Raw genomic sequence first — 22,032 nt, 5'->3', positions numbered from 1 at the left:
TGCTCATCATACAATCACAGGTTTTGTTACTTTTCATGACTGAGCCAGATCGTTACATCAGACTGTTCCCACAGCCTCCTCAAGCCAAACTAAGTCCCTACTTCCATATGAAAGCAATTTTAGCACACTAAAAAAAAGCAACATAGTTTTTTTAAGGTTGGGGGTTTTTTTCTAGAAAGCAATTGTATAGCTGTCCCCCAAAATTGACAGAAAAAGTCCAAAGAGACCTTAACATATTGCAAAGCTCTTACAAGCTCAGGCAGAGTGAGCAATATAATTATAGGAGATATTACCTGTTCCTTCTGTAATCCTATTTCCTGTGGTCAAGAAAGCCATAGGACAGTGTCCTATAATTGTTACCAGAACTGTGTTTTCAAACAACTTAAAAGAGATAAGTTTCTTTTATAGTACAAAGACTTTATTTGATAACTCTTTCTTCCTAAGTATTATCATTATTTAAAGCAATTCTGAGCAGCAGGGACTCCTGTTTACTCAAATGGAAAGGTATGTTGCTACACATCTACAACAAGCAACCATTCTGACAGGCATTGCAAAAATTCAGCATCACCTTCCACTCTTACTTCAATCAAGTGCTCTCTCAATTTGCCTGGTTAGACTCGCTCATAGTAATGCTGTGACCAACTTCAATGCAGCAGTTTTGAACAAATAGCAGGGAAATAACAACTGACTCCACAAGCTGTATGCAACTGACCAGAAGGATACTGTTCACCAAATACTGAGAGAAGACAAATTTCTGTGATTTTTCATTATTTCTCCCCCATCCCCAGTTAAAAAAAGAATATAAATGTTTTTCACAATATTACAAATATGATATAGTGATCAATGTATTTCATTTAAAAAATAAAAATGTCTTCATCTTAATAGTCCTATCAATTCATGTTCTGCATGATTTTCAGTTCCCCACTAACAGAAAAAAGAGCTCTGGAAGCAGACTGAGCCAATGTTTACAGTAACTACTTTTTTGATACTATGTGGGAAAGTACTGCCATTTTATTGCAGTCAGAAGTTGTGGAGTACACTACACTACAATAACAGAACACAATCATTTTCCTATTATATTTCATAATTTGAGTAAATTGAAGCAAAATATTCAGAGCTCACACCAATCAGCAGCAGTAAATATCAGCAAAACCAGCTTAATCTGGACTGCTACTTCATATTAAAAAAAGTTATGTTTTAATATCTAAACAGTAAAGCCTTTTGGTTGGTTGGATTTTGTGCAATTGATCTAATTGTATGTTGTGCTGCAGAAAATGTGAGCTGAAGGAGCAGAGTGGCACACAGCTAGGATGGTGGGCACCCATTTCCTTTTTGAATAGGTGACCTTATTTTTTTTCAGTAAGACTAGGCCACTGCTATCCCAGTGACATACAGCATGGACATATGTGACTCATCAGATGCCAATCAGGAACCTCATTTATGCACAGCTGTCAACAGCCTCCTGAGCACAGCCAAGGTTTCTGCCTATTTGTGATTACATATTCATAACTAGGCTCAGACGAGAGAAACTGCCCGGCATTCATACTGCTGAAAACATTGACAAGTATTAGTTTGTCTTCATGATCCCAAGACCTGGATTTTCCCAAACTGGCTCACCGCTGCCTGCTAGAGGGGCAGGTGGTAAACTCACACCTAAGAAAAGCCATAAGCTTCCTCGAGCAAAGAGAAGCAGTTGGGTTCATGGTCTATTGCTCGCTGCACTAGGGCAAACAGCCTGTCACCACCGCTCTTCTAACATCATTATTCTACACTGCCAATCTCTACACAGTGGCTGAACGCACAAGTAGTGCTTCGCTGAGCCTCTGGAACTGCTATACTCCAGACAAACTCTCTTCAGAATTGTCTGACTTAATTCTTTCTTTCCCTGTGCTTACCTCCTTAACTTCTTTCATTCAGCATCAAACACAGTTTGGACACAAGAGCCAAACCTATTTGCCTATATGACTTAAAATGAATATTCACTATTCTGATTCAATTCTAATGATTGACATGATTATAGCTCCCAGCAATGAGTTCCCCACACAGCCTAAAAGTCTGAAAAGAGCAGCAGCAAAATTAATGGAAGCTGGGAATGGAATAATGGAAGCTTGTTACTTAGACCCCAGAGACCTTGAATTCCACAGTTTCTGGTTGGCATCGTGCACTGAATCACAGAAACATCCAGAGAGAACAAAACCGATGATGAAGTACGCTGCATCATACAATACCTGCTCTGACTACTAAGCAGTTAATTCAAACCAATGCAGAGTTTTGAGGATGTAACACATAAGCAGAGTAACTAAAGCCAAAATAATAAAGTGCTGGATATAATAAAGCAGACACATTTTAGTGTGAGAGTGCTAAATCACTCTACTTGGAACAAGTAAACTCTTCCACTACACCAAACACTGAGATAACCTCAAAGATAGCAAAGAAAGGTTGTTGATAGCTTTTAACCACTGCTCAAAGACTAAAAAGCCAGAGTCATGGTGTATCTGGTTCTCAGTGCTCGGAAGGATACTAACTGGTCAAAAACATTTATTTAAGCACACAGGTACTTACCTAGTATAGGCGAGCAGAGAGCCCCCTAACTTACTAAGGCAGCAACTAGCATGTGGGTGGCTGCTCTTAGAAGAGGATGTAGCTGTACATTTGTATTGCTTTTTCAGTGGCTATACATACATGCTTTTCTTGAGTCCAGTTGCATGCTGATGCCGAGTCTGGCGTGCAGCTTGGAAAAAGAAAAAAGCAAGCTCATTTTGGCAACAGGAGGCCTTCCTGAAAGCATAGTAACTGAACTCTGACACTACTCAGCTTCTCTGAATCAACAGAGGCCATTCAATTCGGCATCTGCACAGCAAAGCTAATCACATTCAGTGTTTAAACTTTGGGGTAGACAGTGAGATGAATCAGAAATCTCAATGCTTCACAAGTAGAAAAGGAAAGCACTGGTAAGTTTTAAAAAGCCAAAACTTTCCAAGGATCCCTTAGAAGAGAAAACACAGAGAATGTTTGCTTTGGAGTTTTAACTCTCCGCCCAGTAGACATATATTCTTCCATTAGTCGTCAAAACAAATACGTTGCTGTCTTAACACCTCCAGTATTTAAAGTTTACTTTGCTTTGCAAATCAATTATTAAAACTTCTCTCTCATTAAAGACACTTCCTTTTCAGCATTTATTCCTCATTTATAGCACTATAAATGAAATATTTTACAAAACAAGCATTATTTCCAATAAGGCAAATCAGCTGAGAAAGGTAAATCACTGAAACTCACTGACAAGAAGTTTATGAATAATTAAGTAGCTGATATACAGCTGCATTACCGTGAGCCTGTTATTCAGATTGCCATATTTCTCAGCATGACACGGGCAAGACTTTGTTTCTGTAGTATAAAGAGACTCTTAATTAAATCTTCATTCCGCAGTGTACCAAAATTTATCCCTCTTTATATGAGCTCAGATCATTATATTTAATGCTAAAAAACATCCATTTTCTGCTTAAATTCACCAGACTGCTGATGAGATTTCCTTACAATCCTTTGTTGTTCCCAACTTCTTTAAAACAGAGTGCTACAGATTCTTTAGGTAGAAATTAATTGCACTACTCCAGTCTTCAGAGCAGTCATCTGAATATTACCATTCTTGAAAATTTTCCATTTTAAGATATTGTTACTATGTTGGAGTGATCTTAGCCCACAGCCATAAAATTCCATGTAATTGCCTCTGTCTTAATGACCTCAGGCTTTGAATACAATCATTGGTCTTTGCACACTGCCTGTCACTTTTAGTGCTTGAGTATTGACATTGTATCTCTTTTAGGTTCTTTGCAACCCTTTAATGACTATGCCAATTAATAATGCATCGCTCACTCTCCTCTATCTAATTTTAATTGCTGTAATTTATGTCCCTAGACAATTCTTGCACTACAGATGTAATCTATACCACCAAGACTGACTTAGAAGATCACACTCCCAAGGTCCCTAGCAGATAAACAACACAATTTCAAGTTCATAGACATCATCTACAATTGACATCAATTACTGTTCAAGGAAACAAGTCATGACATTACAGGTAACAAACAGATCATTTTTACGTTCTGGAGCAGAGTGGACTTCTCCAGCAGGGCTTTGACAATTAATTACAGCTTCACAGGCGTGCTTTATGGAGATACTCAGATACTTTGAAAGGGAAAATTCCACCTAAAATTAGCAAAGAGAGAGGTTCTGCACTTCTTCAACAGGGCAAGGCCTATATTGCTGTACAGAATATATGAGAATATTGCTATTCTCAGAAATATATGAAGAACCCCTGTGAGGTAGTATTGGACAGTGGCATAAACACTCTGGTTCCTTACTTAAAGCCTGAGACAATGCATAAGACAAGCTTCAGCTTTTTATTAGAACATATTTGCAGAGCTCATGGGTACAAAATCACACAGGAAAATATAAAAGTGATGTTTATAACTAATCTCTACTCAGCTCTACAGACAGCCCAAAATGAAGGAAATAACCATATTAGATTATTATTCTGTTCATCCCTTTGCCAGTATTAGGGATGCTTCACAAATCATATTCCAGTGTTTCACTTAATACTTATTTTGATATACTTTTATTATGACTCACTTATTTCGATCCACAGCCCTGTAAAGTTCAGTCCCTCTGTTTTTACTGTCATCTCTTATTACCTTCAATCCACCTCACCAAAACCATAAAGCTCCTTGTGCCAGTTGCTTCCACTTCTTTTACACAGCTAAATATCTTTCTGGCCCAGCACACGACACTCTTCTCTCCCTAACAATCCTCCTCGAGCACATTGGCCCGTTCATCTCTTTCCAAAGGACACAGAAGCATTAGTACAGCCTACAGCCTGTATCTACATGCATCTAACTAAGCACGCTATAATGCACTCAATTTACCTGGTAGAGTCTCACACTGAACTGGAATATTTTCCTCTTCTCAGTGAGTCAAAAGCCATTAAAGATACAATAAAAATGTCAGTTTTAAACAAAATTGTAATTCTCCTTTCCAAAGATTAAAGGTTCAACATTAACAAAGTTAAAAATCTCCACGAAAAGAATGTGAAATGGGTAACTTGCCTGCTATCTCAGTAGCAAACTGTATACGCTGTATATAATGTATTTGGAGTTCACCAAAACATAATGCTATTGCAGATTACTTGAAGACTATTCAGCCCTGCCAGGTTCAGCGTTGTAAAAGCATGGGAGTAGAGATCCAGGACATAAATCAATAACATAAATACCAGATTAAGTACTATATTTCATAGGGTACAAAAACATTAAAATGATTGCCATCAAGCACAGCAATAACCATAGTTCTTATGCAACAAATACGCATTATGCTAAACAATCAAATAAATCTGCTTGTACAAGTGTCACAGACAGTGTAATTTGTCCCAGTCACCTTTAATTGATCCTTTCTCTTTAAATACAGTGTTGTTTTTTTTATATATGGGATCACTAAATGAAAGACAGAACGAAAAGCAAAACTTAACTGTGGCTTGCAATGCATCTATCATCATTCAACTTCCAAACACCTACTAATGAATCTTTGAAATAGTACACATCTTTAACTAGTCTCTAGTGAACTATATTCTTATATGCTATCCTCAGAACTAATCTAAAATGCGCCATAAATTTACTGGCACAGAGCCAACATGAAACAGGTTAAAGAAATGTGACCTCTCTTCTATTAAAGCTGAGGACTCATTTGCTGTTAATTACTTCTAATAGCCATAAAGGTGGAAGGATGATAGAAACAGCCAGGTAGGGTGGAACAGCATTCGGAGCCCTTTAACTACACCTGTGTAACTCCCTCTGGAACTTGAAAGTAAACCTAAAATCCCTCAGTTGCTGAAGCCCCTTTTCTGGTGGCAAAAAGCTATTTAGGTTGCTGGCAAGATACACCTCAGTGCTTTCACGCAGCTGGCTCACATGCAGAGGATAACAAGCTGTTATTACTTACTACACTCATCAAGCAGTACACAATGGTATGGACTTGAAGGTTCCCATCACTCTTCCACTGACTGGCCTGCAGTAGTCTTCCACATGACAGCAAAAGCTAACAAAGCAAAACCAAAAAATCCCAAGCAGTAACAAAACCTCCCTCCACCACAAAAAGCACATTTAACTGGAAATCATTACACTAACATTTAACTATTAATGACTTCTCCTGAATGTCTGAGAAATTACTTAGAGCAATGCTTTTCCACAGTTGATAGCTTAGATTGCAACGGCCACCATTTCCTGGGTGTTATAACAGTATCTCAGAAGCATTGTACGTGCTAAACTACAAATGAAGCCGAAGACGTGCTTATGACAATTACACTGTAAAATGCCATAAAAATGCAAAGTCATCTAGATAAATCAATCCCCCATATTCCTCAACTAATCACAACATTTTAATCTAAATTGTGTCACGCCTATGTTCCCCTTGCCTGAAATGGTGGCAGTAATGATACCTGATTTGAAATTACTCTAATAATCACAAAGTATTTAGATATTACATTGATAGCCATTCTAAAAGAACCAAAGCAGTTAATAATTCTGCATTCAGGTTCACTATTGTACAGTGCCTGATAACCCAGGCATCAGGACAGTAAAAAGTAAGTGCTGCAGTTATCTGATGCAGTAAGCTCCATCTGTCCTGCATATCGAATGAGGGAAAACAAAAACCAAACCTTTATGACATGGTCACACATAACAATAATATACTTGTGCAAGGGACCAAACTAAAAGAACACTCGAGCGCCCAACTTTACAAGCATAAAATTAACTTTAAAAGGAGGTGGGTGCGTGTTTAAGTATTTAACTACAGCAGAGCCTCAGCTGTGAAAACAATGGTGATGCTCACTCACAAGCAGTTCAAATTCAAAATGGCAACTCTCCCAAAGATATTCTCCTCTCTCTCATCACCCTCTCTTTAGTGACAAAGATTTTTCACTCCCCTACCCCTTCAGGCTTAATTTTCCCATGACCAGAGACAAAGTTGCAGCTTTTGAGGACCTTACACAGTCAAGGAGCATACACAAGTATAATGAAATTGAATCTGTGCATGCAAGAGCAGCACATTTCTCCATGAGCAGCTCTTACTAGCAAAGTTACCGGCTGCAGAAAAGTCAAGGATGGGTGCCAAAAGTACCACTGTTTCCATTAAAACTCCTCGTTTAAAAAGCAAAGCCAGATTCCTAGGACAGTGGAGGAAATTGTCATAATAAAGATGTAGTTCTGCTGAAAGCCACACACAATAGCAAGGTCAGCAGAGCGGTGTCTCAGTATGATTTAGAATTAGGCTTATAATAGGTTTCTCTAGTAGCTCAGATGTGAACTACTAAGCAATTTTTTCTTGCTCTTGCTGTATCATACTAGGAACAGTAATAAGTATGTCCCAAGTATGTCAGCCAAGGAAAATGCCTAACAGCTTTATATAAAGAAAAAACACCCCAATACCCCAAACCCTAAAAAGCCCCTTAAATCTACTTTGTTGTATTCCTTTAACTTCTGAAGGATAGGGCATTACTGCCAAAAGCCTGAACTGTAGCAAAGCTAAATCCTACATGCTCCAAATTCCCAAGATTCGAACAGCTATAAAGAAGTTTGCAGCCACTACAACTAGCAGCTGCTGGTGCTGTAAATAATTTTAATTAGAGAGCTTTTGCAGTGTTTCTCATTATCCATATACTTAAGTACAATCAGACTCAAAGGCTGTGCAATTACTTCCTTGGTCTACAACACAACAACTCAAACTATGCAAAAGATTCACAGCGAAACCTAAAAGTTTTGAAAGGTAAAGCTTGCTCATCTTTATTCCACTGCTTGCAGTGTTGGTTTTTTTTTTTTTAAATAGTAGAGAAAAACAGTTGTTCAATTTTTATGACCACACAACAGGGTTTGTTAAAAAAAAATATTAACCAAACAAAAAACATGCACACAAATCCAACCAGCACCACACTCCACAACTGTTTTTATTCAATATTAGGCAAGATATTTGTTCTTTATAAAATGACATAAAAGACACTCTGGTGTCTTTGCATTGCTAACACTGCATGTTCAATTGAAAAAAAATTACAGAATCCTGAAACTGACAATAAATACAAAGTAATCAATATTGTAAGTAATTTCTCAGTCATGCCCTGAACAGAAGCATAATATGAAACTTTCTATGCCAAAAGTCCTCTGCACAAGGGGTAAAGATACATTACAGCAACAATGGAGGAATAAAAACCTACCTCATATTCAAGAAAGTTCAAATTCCCTAATATTAATGACTGGCTGCATTTCAATTTGGGCATATTTTGTTCTTCATAGACAAAACCGACTATGAAGAGAAATACAGAAAAATATAATTGGAATCGTGACTACAGATAAAAATCTCTTCAGGTTAATTGAAAAGAAGGGACAGAAAACCATACTGAGCAATTCATCTAGTCAATTCTTCACAAAAAAGCTTCCTCTCTTCTGTGAGGGCTATTGACCACAGAACGCTTCCAGACATGAAAAAAATGGATGGCCAAACCTTCAGACTGGCAATGGCACAACCCACCAAGACAGTTAGTTACACCCACTGGTGGTTATTCCCCCGCCCCGGTCCTCCTTATGTGCATTTACCTTGCACCATGTTCTTTCCCATTAGCACTGCAGGAAAGCAGTAGGTCCTTGCTTAAAACTGTAATCGCAAAATAACAGGGCGAAGCGTGGAAAGAGAGTGCAAAGGATTGAAAAAGAAGACATACCAAACTGAATTTTAGAGTGTTCAGAAAGCAATGAAAAGGGAATGACAAAGACAGCTCTCAAAATGCAAGAGAAAGAAATAGAGCAGTGCAGAAGAGAGGGAATATGAACAGCTTGTCTAAACAGAAACATCAGAGGTAATTAGCAAAAAAGCAGCACAGATGTTTGCTTCCCTGCTCCAATAAAAGGTAAATGAACTGATCTTTAAATAGGACATGCTTTAAAGATTCCAACCTGGCTGAGCTCAGCTATAGTATTAATTACACCAATCTGTCATCTGAATTTATTGTGAAGATCAGCGTTTAGGACCAAGGTATTGCAACAATATTATCTGTAACAGTCATTTTTGTAACATCCTTCCATGAGTGGGACAGCTAACAGCAAGACTAATTCTGCCAGCAAGGTATGTAAGAAGAAAAGCACCTAGTAGAAATCGCAAAGATCAGAGAAGAGGAAGATGGACTGTACTTGCATCGCATTGTGCTGGTACGTACTACCAGACACTCACAGCCTTGGTTTCAGATTCAGACCACAGGTCTTAGACTGATGAGGACAGAAAACTGTCTGGAAGTACATGAAAAGATGTATTACATGCAGAATACTGGACACAGGACAGACATACTTCAATACAAGACAAATGTGACAGGTTTAAAAAAAAAATATCTTTGCAGATTATCTTAGTAACTTAGAACACTGGAACCACAAACCTGACAGTTTCATAGAGTCAAGAGTATATTTTAGTACTACTTGGTTGAGAAGCCACAGTATCATTGAAATATATCCAGAATTTCAAATCCCTTTTGCACACACCAGATCATAGTCAGAAATCAATGCATTTATTAAGCTTAACACAACTACACTGATGTACAATAATGCTTCCTTTTTCCAAGTTATCTCAGAAAAGCAGTGCTTTCTGTAGAGATCAACCACCAGAAAAATACTTGAAAATTTTTCAGCTGTCAGGAAAATACTTGCTTTCTGTTATTTGACAAAGGAAATTTCCTGACAACAGAAAATAAAGTTATTTTTTGCATACAAAAAGGAAACTTGGAGTTCTATTCCTCAGGCGAAACTACTCATTAGTAAATCAAACTCTGACCATGTCTACAAATCTCCTCATGGAATGTATGAATGAATTTTAAGTCCACAGAGACTAGACAATTAACATAGTACAAGACAGTTTTACACTCACAAGGTCAGCAACTGGTCTGCTGTAGAGGAACGCTGAGGCAAGTAATCAAGTTTTCCAGTATTAGCATCTGTAAAATATTACCATGAACAAACTGGTAAGTGATTCACTAGTGTGCACAATTTTGCTTTTATTTACATATATAACTAAAGCAGTCCACTCATCAAAATCAGACTTTAGGAACACATGGCAAATACCTCAGTTTGAGGTTTCCTCCAAAGAGGCAGTGTAACAGCATTGCTATATTCCCACTTCCAAGGTACCAGTTTATTCACAACATTAAAAACTTTCCCCATTAGGCTACTAACAGCACTCTGTACAACACCTGCAGGAAGCACTTCCATGCAACCATTAACTAGCATCAAGTAAATACTGATATGACCGATTTCTTTGGATGAAGTATCTGGCAAAGGTGAGAACACCACCACCAATGAAACCACAGCATTTTGCAAAACTATCTGTAAGCAGTCTTTTATTTTCCTGTTACAGAATTAGTTTTAGGAAATGCTGCTCCTAACTTTAGCCTCTCAGGTATTCTTTTCTCCTTCAAAATACCAAAGTGTGTTTTTTCCCTGGTGTGCAGTACTAGCGAGTTCCCTGCCACGCTTTCCACATACCATTGTACTACTAGCCTTGAACAAGGACTGATACGCTACTTTGCTCACTCCCAAGTTCTTGTGTCACTGATACTGTATGGGCATTATATTTAGTAGTGAAGGTAGTCAGGGATTAAAAAAAATAAAAATAATAAAATAATCAAATCTTGCTGATCTTATTATTACTAGTACAAGTTAAGAAACAAAGATTCCTTGCCAGGACAGTCTGCAGTCTCTGTTAGGCATGTACAGTCTTGCAGGTTGTGACTGTGACACATGCCAACACCACAATTTCTCCAAGTCAAGAAGTCGGCTCTTAACACATTTCATATTCCTTATGACTCTTTTTCATATTAGGATCACTTCCAGATCTGGTCCACAGTAGATTTTTCAACCTCTACTGTTATAAAGAAAAATATAACGAGTTATTTCTGATAATACTAGTTACAGTGTTGCATGCATAAACCTGAGGAAAGCTGAAATAGACCCCACTGGGGCACTGCAGCATCAATACTATACATCAATAAACGTATCTGTATACACAGACACTATCATTTTAGCGAGTTCTCAGACAATGTAGTTTTCAGAAGTGCTGAAGTCTCAAACCTGCAGGTAGGGGAAGTAGGGCTCTAAATAGTCAGCCCAACAGAAAACCCTGGATTACTAAAAACCTGTTTAAAGCAGCAAATGCTATTTGTACTACTCACTGGCTGTAGTTTAGTTTTCAAGTCTAAATTAAGTCATCATAAAACTAGATTACTTATGTGGAGAGGAAGATTTAAAATAACAAGTATTAAGAAAAGTTTTAAGTTACCATTCAGCTAATATTACTAATTCGCACACCAGAAGCAACAGCTTAATGTCAGAAAAAACATACTGCTTAAAGGGAAAGAAGGCTTAAAAATTGGCACTGCGTTAAGAAATCAATGAATCACAAAACCAGTTTACTATGATATACATCCCAGCTATTCAGATGTCTTGAAGGTTGTATCATAAACTTAGGACTTTTAACCAAGAGTTACTTTATATAAATAATCTTTTAAACAAAGTTGATTATATATAAATCTCTTAGTTGCAGTCATTCTAGTGTCTATTACAGCAGACACGGAATGTGAGCAGGTTTTTTTTTTTTTCCTGAGAACAAGGTGCAACTACTGACAGCAAACAGTTATTTAACTACTTTCTACTAGGAAGTGATACCTTGTACTTGAGTACTTTATGCATTTGTTAGAAAGCATAAAGATCACTTTCAGAAAGGGTCCTGAAAGCTTTTGCTATGAAAAATGGACATATTTTCAGATAGCTATTGCATTATTTTATAGAAGGTTGTAAGTTCTCCTTTAAGCTCCTGGCTAGCGCAAATCTTTCAATATCTTATAAAAAATATTGGAACCAAGCCACAGTAACCTCTTCACACTTCAGGCTGTTCATGGATCCTATTTCACGGCTCATTCAAAAGGAAGATTAGAAGGACTTTTTCCATTTCATATATTAAATGGTTTAATTCACAAGGGATTTGTGTCAATGTAAGTATCTAAAAATAGCACACTTTCTGTATAAATCATATTTTTTCATCCTGATTAAGCCATGTTGCACCTGCAGTCACCCACTGCCACTCTGTGTTTCAAAGCACAAGCCCTACTCAGCCTGGATCTTTGAACTCAACTCCTGTTTTCTAATAAAGTAAAAAACCACAATTATTAACTCATTTTATTATGTCATCAATAATAATAATGTGTCCACAGAAAGAAGAAAAACATCAGAAAAATACTAATTTACAAAGAACTTGGATCTTAAAACCACCCAAAGAATTTGCAGTTGTGTTCTTTCAGTAAGGACTGAAACTGATGTCTACCGTGACTTCTGCAGAAAGCAACGCTAAATGTTTTAGTAAAGACTAACGAAAGTTGGCTGTTGAGTTTGGGCTTTTTTTCGGGGGTGTGTGGGGGGTTATACAATTTTTTTTTTAATCTTTGCTGCAATTTATCCTATCCTAGTGACAAATATTGGAGGACCCTAAGTAAGACAGACCTCCGACATCCACTTTGTTGCCCCAAAGCAGCTCTTCCCCCAGCATATGACCTCAGGATTATATTGGCAAATCTGTTACCTCTTGTGTCTTAACAAGATCACAAGCTGAATCAGCTTAACTGGAAAACATAAATAATTAAATAATGTGCTAAGTAACTTTCCTCAGCAATCAAAGGAAGATATAAACAGTTTACAGCCAAAATCCAGTTTCTGTACTACTTGCACTCATGGTTTTATTATGTGCACTTACAGCTTTTTTATGAGCAATATGTTAAACTGTATCCAGCTATTTTCTTGCACTATTACAAAATATATAATACATTGATTAGCCCGTAAATTCTATTTACAACTTTTGTCCAGCAGTAATGTATTTCACTATTTACACAGCTGTTACTACAGTAAATCATTGCAGGAGGCAAACATAAGATACTATAATAGATTTGGATAGTCTGCTGCTGAATTGTCCCAAGAGAAAAGCAAAGAACAAACCTGTGCTTCCCGAGACTCACCATTCCCTTGTCAGCAAACATGTGACAGACATCACAGCAATATGCACATTTCATCCTCCTATAGTGTATAGCGCTGGTTCTAATAGAGGACGACAACTTACTAGTTTTGTCAGCGAGGGTTTTTCGGGGTTTTTTTGCTGAACAAGAGAAATGTCTTAGGAGGAGCTAAGTGACATGTCTAGTTAGTTGGTACAATATGCTAAGTCTGACTGATGTGCTCAGACAGCAATACAGTGTGGTAATACGCCAGCTCCAGAAATGTAAGCACAAAGAGTATGCTAGCGTATTGCTTAACACACTTAATGAGCCCTGAATCTGAGCAGAGCTAATTAATCCAACTGCAAACTTTTCACAGCTGATGACTGTGCTCCTTATTTGCTATACAGAGGCAAGGGGAAGGGGAAGGCTGAGCTGGGACGTATGAAAAATTGCTGAGAAGTTAGAACTGTGGCTGAAGTCAGTTTTTTCCACAGTGTAGAAAGACCTACATAAGAGTAAACTAACTCCAGCTGAGCAGCCCTCCACTAGCCAAAGTAGCAGCAAAAAAGCGCACAAAGGATACTTCTTGACCTCTATCTTTGTCTCAATTCATCACTTGCAAAGTGTACCTATAAACTTTTCCTTCAAAAGGTGCAGTAGGAAAACTATTAATTTTTGCAAAATATTACAGTGTTATTTGATGGGAATGATGAAAAATTTGTACAACGACATCTGCATTAAGTAACCTGCTCAGACTGTATGTAGTAATGTTTATTGTTGCACTTGTCAACACTTCACTGCTGGATTCTGCAACACTGCAAGGGAATTGTTCTAACACGTTAGTGGCAAAGCTCACTAAAATAAAACTTTAAGCACTTTGGAGTAGAGTGTACTAAAAGTCCCAAGAATAAAGTAAGAATCTAATTTTTAGCAGTGATGCTGGCAAACAGAATTCATACTGCTTGAAAACATACTGTACACCGATTCCCACAACATGTTTGAGTTTTGGAACATTGATTAGTCATCAGTTTCAGAAATACATTTCATTAAAAATTACTAGGCATGAGTAATGATCACAGTATTTTAAGCATAAACAGTCTGATAAACTGATTTTCCATTGTCTTGCCCTGTGTAACCTACACCTTTAAACTTCTTGGAGCAGGGAACAGCTCATGATCAGTGCTTGTTGACACCGAGGAATATGGTGTTCAAGAAAAAAAAGGGATAAAAAGTTTTACACCTTGACAGTGAAAATACTATTTCATTAATTTGATAATAAAAGCAAAGTTGCATGAATATTATATATCAGAATAGAATTTAAGTCCAACAGTAAGCGCTTATTGCACAATGATGAGGTAAAAACACTAACTAAATTATGTTGTCTTCCATATCCTGAGAGAGAACTGGGCTAGTTACAAGAAGCAATTTCTTTTTTAGTCACAACCAAGGAAGCCCTGGCTATCACTTACTTATTTCAAAATTTACAGGGCTTCAGAAACCCAAGTAGCTTTTGCATAGATTCATGTAGACTGCACACTTGGCAAATAGGGTTAGCATGAAGTAAATCACATTGCTGTAACTCCAGATAGAAAATTTCAAATCCAGAAGAGATTTAAAAGGTATCATGCAACACTGTCCAGCAGAATATAATCAAGTAGCAGAGTTCAGCCCTCATATCTCACAAGATGACATTTGGAAATAGAGAACAGAAGATAGGTACAGAAAAAGCCTTGCTTTCTCAGAAATACAATAAAACCCAATGCATTTGTTTACAGTTACTCATGATTCTCAAAAACTTGTTGAGCTGCATTTTTACAGGGCAATTATAAATCTTTCATCTTCCTTTCTCCCAGGACATTCTCAAGGCTATCATTAGTCCCTGAGCATCAGAAGAAAAGCTAAGACACCTCAGAGAATCAAGAATCTGAGTTAGAATGGCACAGTGTTGGTAGTTATCTCAATACCAGCTACGGTATCATTTCAGCATCAGGAGGGATGGTATCATAAACTGGCAAGATTAATATTATGTCCTGCTTCTTACAGATTTGATGGCTCCATTTGCAAAATCCAAGATTCCCAGAAGTTTACCTTGAATTATCCCTACAATGAAATGTGAGATAGCCCATTTTTGTGCTACACTATACTCAGAGAGAGAGAATGTGAGCTTTGCCACTGTTTTCTCAGGTTTTTTTATCTGTAGACTCTTCAAGCTCAGGGGGCAAAAGGCTTATTACTTCTGCTGTGGAGTTCTGGAGTAGCACCATGAGCACTGAACCACCGTGCAGTATCTGAAAGAGTAATGGCAAACAAAACCAGGTGGCTGTGCCTATTTTCTTTCTTTCCCCATGATGCATATTCTTAACTTACAGAACTCATGTCTCAATGCAGGGATAAGCATGGCCTTCCAAGTAGACCTTCCTCCTACAATAGATACTATTTCCAAAACTTTCAGTACAGAAACCTAAGGATACAGGCAACATCTCCAAGTTACAATGTTTAGAACACTTCGTAGCAAGTATATTTAGTCTTAAGTCTTGAAATTCTAGATTTCCTTTAACTGAACACATAACTCGAGACAGACAGAAAACAAACAAAACCAGAGGTATACATACGGCACATCAGGAGAAACACTCACCTAAGGAGCAAAAGATAAATATGCTGGGTGGAATTTCAAAATTACTATGAATTGCCAAATCCATGTCCAAAACACCCTAAAGAATACAGCACGTAACACGTACACATCCTTTGACTTGGCAGCGTACCTTGAAGAAAATAATTCAGACGTGAAAAACTAAGAAAAGTAGCCATTTTTGCTTTTTGACGTTTTATTTCCAAGTAAGACTATCTGGTCACCCCTGCATCTGAGACACCTCTGATAAAAGCAAATGTTGCACATGATCCGTGAGAGCTAGGATTGTTTGTATCCTGCATCACTGGTCTTATCTACAGAAACTGTAGCTAGTCTGGGACAAGATGAAAAAGGATACTCTTCTCAGATTAATAACTGTTTTGGGGAAAGGAAAAAACATAGCTGAGAAAACTGCACACAATCTATTGTATACAATGGAACGAGGCTAAATCATTCCAGCAGAAAAAAACCCAAGAGATTTTCCTAAAACAAACAAAAATTTTATTAACTAAATTTCAGTTTGTATTCTTTAAGATACAGAAATTAAACAGTTAACAGCCTAAAGAAATTAAACAGTTCATAATCAAACTGAGGTTACCCATGATTTTCATCCTCCAACAATACTCTTTGTCACAGGATAAGGAGAGATCTGAAGATGGCAACTATTAACATTCAAAGAGTGTTAATGTAATTAAGTCCTAAACCTCCTCTTGTTTCATGAGTCTTTAGAGAGCTGCTTTCTTTTGCATCTTTGAAGATGTGTAAAAAGGTGCTTTTGTATTAAAATGACATTTTCCATCTAAGGTTTCAGGCTGTACTACCGAAAGTTACAGAAGACAGCACAGACTGTGATCAGAACTCAAGCCTGTCATACCTTAATTGATCACAACTAGTATCAATTAATAAACTGAAAAAAAAAATTTGATAAGAAAGCTGAATAAAAATGAAACTAATAACGGAGACTAGAGAAACTAGAAATATTTAAATATAAAAGATGGTCAAACGCATTTGAAATGTACCAAGTAGGCACTCCAACACTGTTTAGCCAAAACGCAAAGCATTTCTTGCCATTTCTTTCCTATCACCCTATCTTCAGGCATGTGGTAGGGGAGAAAACACTAGTTCTGCCCCTTCTTCCTTCTGAGGCATCACAGTCAAACTGCTGTTATAGGGGATTTTAAACACTAAGACTTCAAAAAGTTATCATGAGAACAAATTACCCATATGATTAAATGAAGTGAAACACACAAACTTCCCTGTTCAAAGCTGTTGTGAACCACTTTCACAGTGATCACACATAAGCAGAAATTTTACATTCTTCCACAACGATCAATCTTTCTTGACTTTGAAGCAAACCTCTGAACATTGCACTTCTCACTCCTTCACATGTGCAGAAGCTATGCACTGTAGATACAAGCATTGTAAGCTTTCCACTTTTTCAACTTCAAGGATAGTTACCATAGGATTCCAAGGTAAATTTCACTATATCATTCAATTATTAGTCAAATGTAATATTCTTTCATGGGTACTTGTCTGTGACGTTTCTTCCATCCCAGATATTTTTACTTCTAGACAGCTGTTCAGAACATCACATCTTTACAAACAGAAGGGCTAGTTTCATTAAATTTTTGGCATGACAGCAGCTACCATGAACGTTTCTTCCCAGTGCCACAGTAACTATTCACATTTACATAACTTAAAATGCCTTTGCATTGTTTCTCAACATCACAGCTCAACAACACAGTATGTTTGCAGTTAATAAACCTAACTTACTTCTACAGAGAGAAATATCTCTGTTGTCAAGGTGTTATTACACCAATCTATCTACATTTTGACTGGGAAAACATTTATGAAGAAATCTTTACCAAGCCAGTCCATTATAAAATATAGATCCTAATATAACAGATCTGCAGGTTAAGTACTTAGCCTAATAGTTGCATAAAATGGGGGAAAATTTGTATGATATATTCAAGAGTAAACATCATCTGTAAGAAGATTTCTCTGGCACTTTTTATGTGTGAATTTTTTTGGCTAATTTTATTTAGCATTCAGTTCCTCATGATTTAATTCTAAATGCTATTCCCAGTTCTACTTAATGAGGCAAAGAGAGATAAAAGGATGACAAAACTGAGGATGTCTATTAGACTCCTTAGATTTGTTTACTATACTTCATGAATATCTTGCCTATAAGTGGAGTAAGTTCAGAGTTTAGTCTACTGTTCCTTTAGCTAAGAAGTTTCTATTTTGGATTGTGGCATCACCAACATCAAAAATATTTCAAGAAATATTGAAAAAAACACATGTACACCTCCTCCCTCCCCCCAAAAAAATCTGCAAGCTGTGCAATAACATCAACAGCTGCATAAGAGCAATGCAGCTTCAACACATATCACCTGCTCAAGATCATGTTGCTCAAAATTTGACCGTACCGCATTTCAGCTAGCAGTGTTGCAGATATTCCTGCTCACTAACAGGATACACTCCCATCCTAAGTGAAGGTGTAAACATTTTCCCTGCCCATTCAAGGGTCTTGTCTGTGTTGTTTCTAATAGTAACTTTGTATCATGTTCTTCATGATTTCATAAAATTTCTCCTCTGTTTCCTCTAGGAAGAGGCAAAGGTGCACCGAAGGCATATGTTGCATGTAAACAATACACAGAAGATCACTCTGAAATAAAACTTTGATTGTATATCCACAACATGCCAAAATTATCAAAAACTTGACTTTCTGCTGATGCAGAACAACTGATTTCCAGCATAACTGCAGCAAGCAGCTTCAGAAACCCAACTAGTTGTATTAGAGACAGAAAGCTTAAGAATTATTAAACAGCTCATCGAGTATTATAAAGCATGTGAGAACATGGCAGTAATTTGGAACTTAAGTTACTCAGGCAAGTCCTAGCTCAACAAGATAATGAATCGTATGGGTGATCAAATTTCAGGACTGGATTCCTAATGACCATCCTTCTGCACAGAATCTTGAGGGTAGAGGTTGTATAAGGTTTGTAGCTGGTTTTTGAGCATTGAGTATAGTGTATTAAAATGCATATGTTCATATCTATATGTGACAAAGTTTATATATATAAATCCCCCAACACACATTCACCCTCATACTTGGATATTTTCAAGACTAGACTGGAAGAGCCCTGGATAAACTGGTCTGACCTCATAACTGATCCTGCTTTGAGTAGAGGGCTTGATGAGATGATGTCCCAAGGTTCCTTCTAACCAGGATTTTCTTACGATTCATGTATCATCCTGCTTAAAGACAGTCTCAAGTTCAAAATTTATTTAGAAAACCCAAAGCTGTAGCAGCTGCAAAACGCACAGACTATTAGTATCTGATGATGATGCTATTTGACAACAGTATTGACTATGATCAAATAATGAAACCTGAAGCCTATTATATTCATTATGAACAATTATATTCTTCCTCATTTTCTCAGAAGTCACACTGGTCAAAACAGCACAAAAACCGATACTTGCTAAAACCCCACCTGATTATAACATACAGCGCAGACTAAGTTTTTGCGAAGGGGGAGAAGGAATTGAATGTGTATGTATTATCTGTGATTGGAATAACTATCATTTTTTATCCTTTACATAGTTAGCAACTAAATATTATTTTTTCTTATACGAAAGAGGAATGTTAAAAGTACTATTACCCCTACTGGTATTATCTATTCCAGATAATGAACTTCTCCAATCCTACAGCATGTACCATTTTTGATAGAGATTATTAAACCAGGCAAGAAATTACCTGAAGTGATTACTGCTGAACTGAACCATGAACCCTTCACATACACTGATAAGCAGTTTATACACATGGATAGTTTCATTAAGTATAAACCGCAACAAGACTTTTGCCTAATGTGATCATACCGTTAACACCAGCTGAATTATGTAATAAGAAAAGTTATCTAAAAAGAGGAAACTTCCTTTGCAATGGTAATTACAAGCAAAACAATAAGGTTAGTTGCTTAACCAATACAATTAAGCAAACCAATAAGGGTATTTTAAAGGGTGCAAAACACCGTCAGCCTCTTCAAGGAAACTGCTTTCTGGTCAGCGGTCACCGACTGCTGTGCTTTCTTGTACTCTGTACTCCCCATCTGCCACATATATACTTCTATTAACTATGATGACAAAAGCCACGAATAATTTAAAAGAGAGGTAGATCCAGCCTTGACCTCTGAAGTCCATGACAAGCACATCAAGAAATAGGAACTGTAGGTTAATGGTCCACGAAGTTTAGAGAACACTGGTCAAATACATACCTTCAGAGTGCTGACAAGTGTAAGAAACATCACTGAGGAAAGGTACTAAGGTTAGAGACTGATTAGATGCTGAGAAAGGTGCTGCAGTAGTTACACATTAATTATAAGTTTTCAGTCCACGTTGCAGCTTTGCCTTCCTGGATTACTGTGGTAGCTGAGGATTGCACTGCCAATTTAGTCAGGCAGCAGCATAGTAAATCAGAATATTGGAGGGCTTGAGTTTACCTGGTACCAAGAGCTAGAACTGGAATTTTTCACACAGCAAGGTCTTGGATTCTTGTCTATTTTGTGATGGCAGTTGAATGCAAAAAATAGCAAGACAACACAGTTCTTATACTCCAGCTATTAAAAGAGGAAGACTTTATTCTGTGCCCGTCATACACCGAAGAATTTGAGTCCAAGCACAATACATGAGGAATACCCTCTCTTCAGAAGGCTTCTTTCCATCAGCTACTGTTTACATCATCTTCTATACCTCAAGAATACTGAAGAACATACTGCTAATTCATCATTCAGGAAGGGAGTGTACCAAAATGGCTTGGCAGACATGTAGGCAAGCAGAGGCATGGATCTTAACTTCCATCCCCAGACTGACAGAGTGCACAACAGTCACTGAAAGTATTAAGAAATGAAATCTTTTCTACTAAGCGCAGGAAGAAAGGCAGAAAAAAATAGTTTAAAAGAAAAAAAGTCAAGAGTATATATATGTAGATATACACACACATGTACACCTCCCCAAACATACATTCATCTTTGTTTATATATATGTATGTGTGTGTCTCTATACATTATATATATACACACACAGAATAAAACAAGGCTTACATCCTTTGCATACTTTATATTTTCCTAGAGTTCAGAAAAGCAGTTTCTATTGTGGATTAAGATTCTTGTACATTTTACTGACCACAGCACAGGACCATTTTAATCTTTGTGAATCAGATTTACCACGCCCTTGAGTAATCACTGGAAATTCAAATTCCAGCATGTTACTAGAATTCTGTATTCATTCAGCAATTTTTTTTTCCAGTTTGACAGCCCACACTAATATCAGTCTCAAAAAATGTTGCTTGGAATTATGAATATTCAGATTTCCTCCATTTCTGTACCTCTAATAGCCGTTACCCTTTTCCTGCCAGCCTTCAGGTAAGTCTGAGATTAGACAAACTTAATTAGAAATTACTAATTTTGCTTGATACCTTAGTCTTAAGCAGTCATACTAAATATACTCCACAAAAAAAAACCCACACCCCCAAACCATTACTTAAAAAAAATACAAAAATATCTCCTGATGTCCTCACCTGCTTGCCCTCTCCGACCCCCATAATCCTTGTGAGGAGAAAGGGGAAGCATTACAAATTGAAAGTTCCATAGAATTGTTTCTTAAATGCCCTCCATGAAATATGCTGTCATTAAGGATCATTACTTTATAAGACTACTGTCAGAATTACAATAATCATTCAAAACTTTCCTGCTGTAGCATACTAGTGCCAAAATATCCCAACTTCAAAAATATGCTATCAAGAGTTTCCCTGTGACTCAGATTCAACACAGCTTTTTGATGCTATATATTAAAGAACTGAAATATTTGTCACAAGTCTTCTGCCTTCTAGCTGCTTTGAAGAGCACCCCTTTCTTCTTCATGAAAGAAAAGTATATTCCTACTTTCTGCCACGCCACCTGACGCTGTCAACCAGCCAGGCATCTCAGGAATCCTACTTCCCATCCATGACACCACAGCTAAAAGCTCTATGTAGTAAGAATACTGTAGCCCAGATTATTAAAAAACTTTTTTTTCTTTCAGACAATATTTTTATTGGAAATGCATATAACATAGCAAGGTTATTCATCTAGCATTGATAAACACTTACTGTCCATCTTTTTACAATTCTGCTCAATCTAAGAACTTGGTGCAACTGAAGGCTACATGAGAAACAAATAAATAAAACCAAAGCTTTACTGAAATACCATGAAATCTGCAGAATGGTCAACAGTTCCACATCCAAGTCCTACATAATTCCAAAACCAAGGAAGTTTATGAAAGCCTTTCAGGTAAAATAGGGGGGGGAAGTGGA

General features: G+C 37.2%; 1 protein-coding gene across 8 annotated transcripts in view; it reads right to left on the bottom strand.

Moving 5' to 3' along the window:
• Window positions 1-22,032, bottom strand: part of SULF2 (sulfatase 2) — a 162,600-nt gene that overhangs the window by 102,191 nt on the left and 38,377 nt on the right. For 2 of the 8 annotated variants that reach the window (XM_040609313.1, XM_040609309.1), the window contains exon 3: window positions 9,940-10,006. The exons of the other annotated variants lie outside the window; for them this stretch is intronic. The gene's annotated coding sequence lies outside the window, so the exon portion shown is untranslated. The remainder of the gene's footprint in view (window positions 1-9,939; window positions 10,007-22,032) is intronic. 8 annotated transcript variants of the gene reach the window in all.

The sequence above is a fragment of the Falco naumanni genome, chromosome 10, assembly GCF_017639655.2.
Source record: "Falco naumanni isolate bFalNau1 chromosome 10, bFalNau1.pat, whole genome shotgun sequence".
Classification (NCBI taxonomy): Eukaryota; Metazoa; Chordata; class Aves; order Falconiformes; family Falconidae; genus Falco; species Falco naumanni.
The sequence above is the reverse complement of the archived record's forward strand: the minus strand, read 5'-3'. Positions and strand labels throughout refer to the sequence as shown.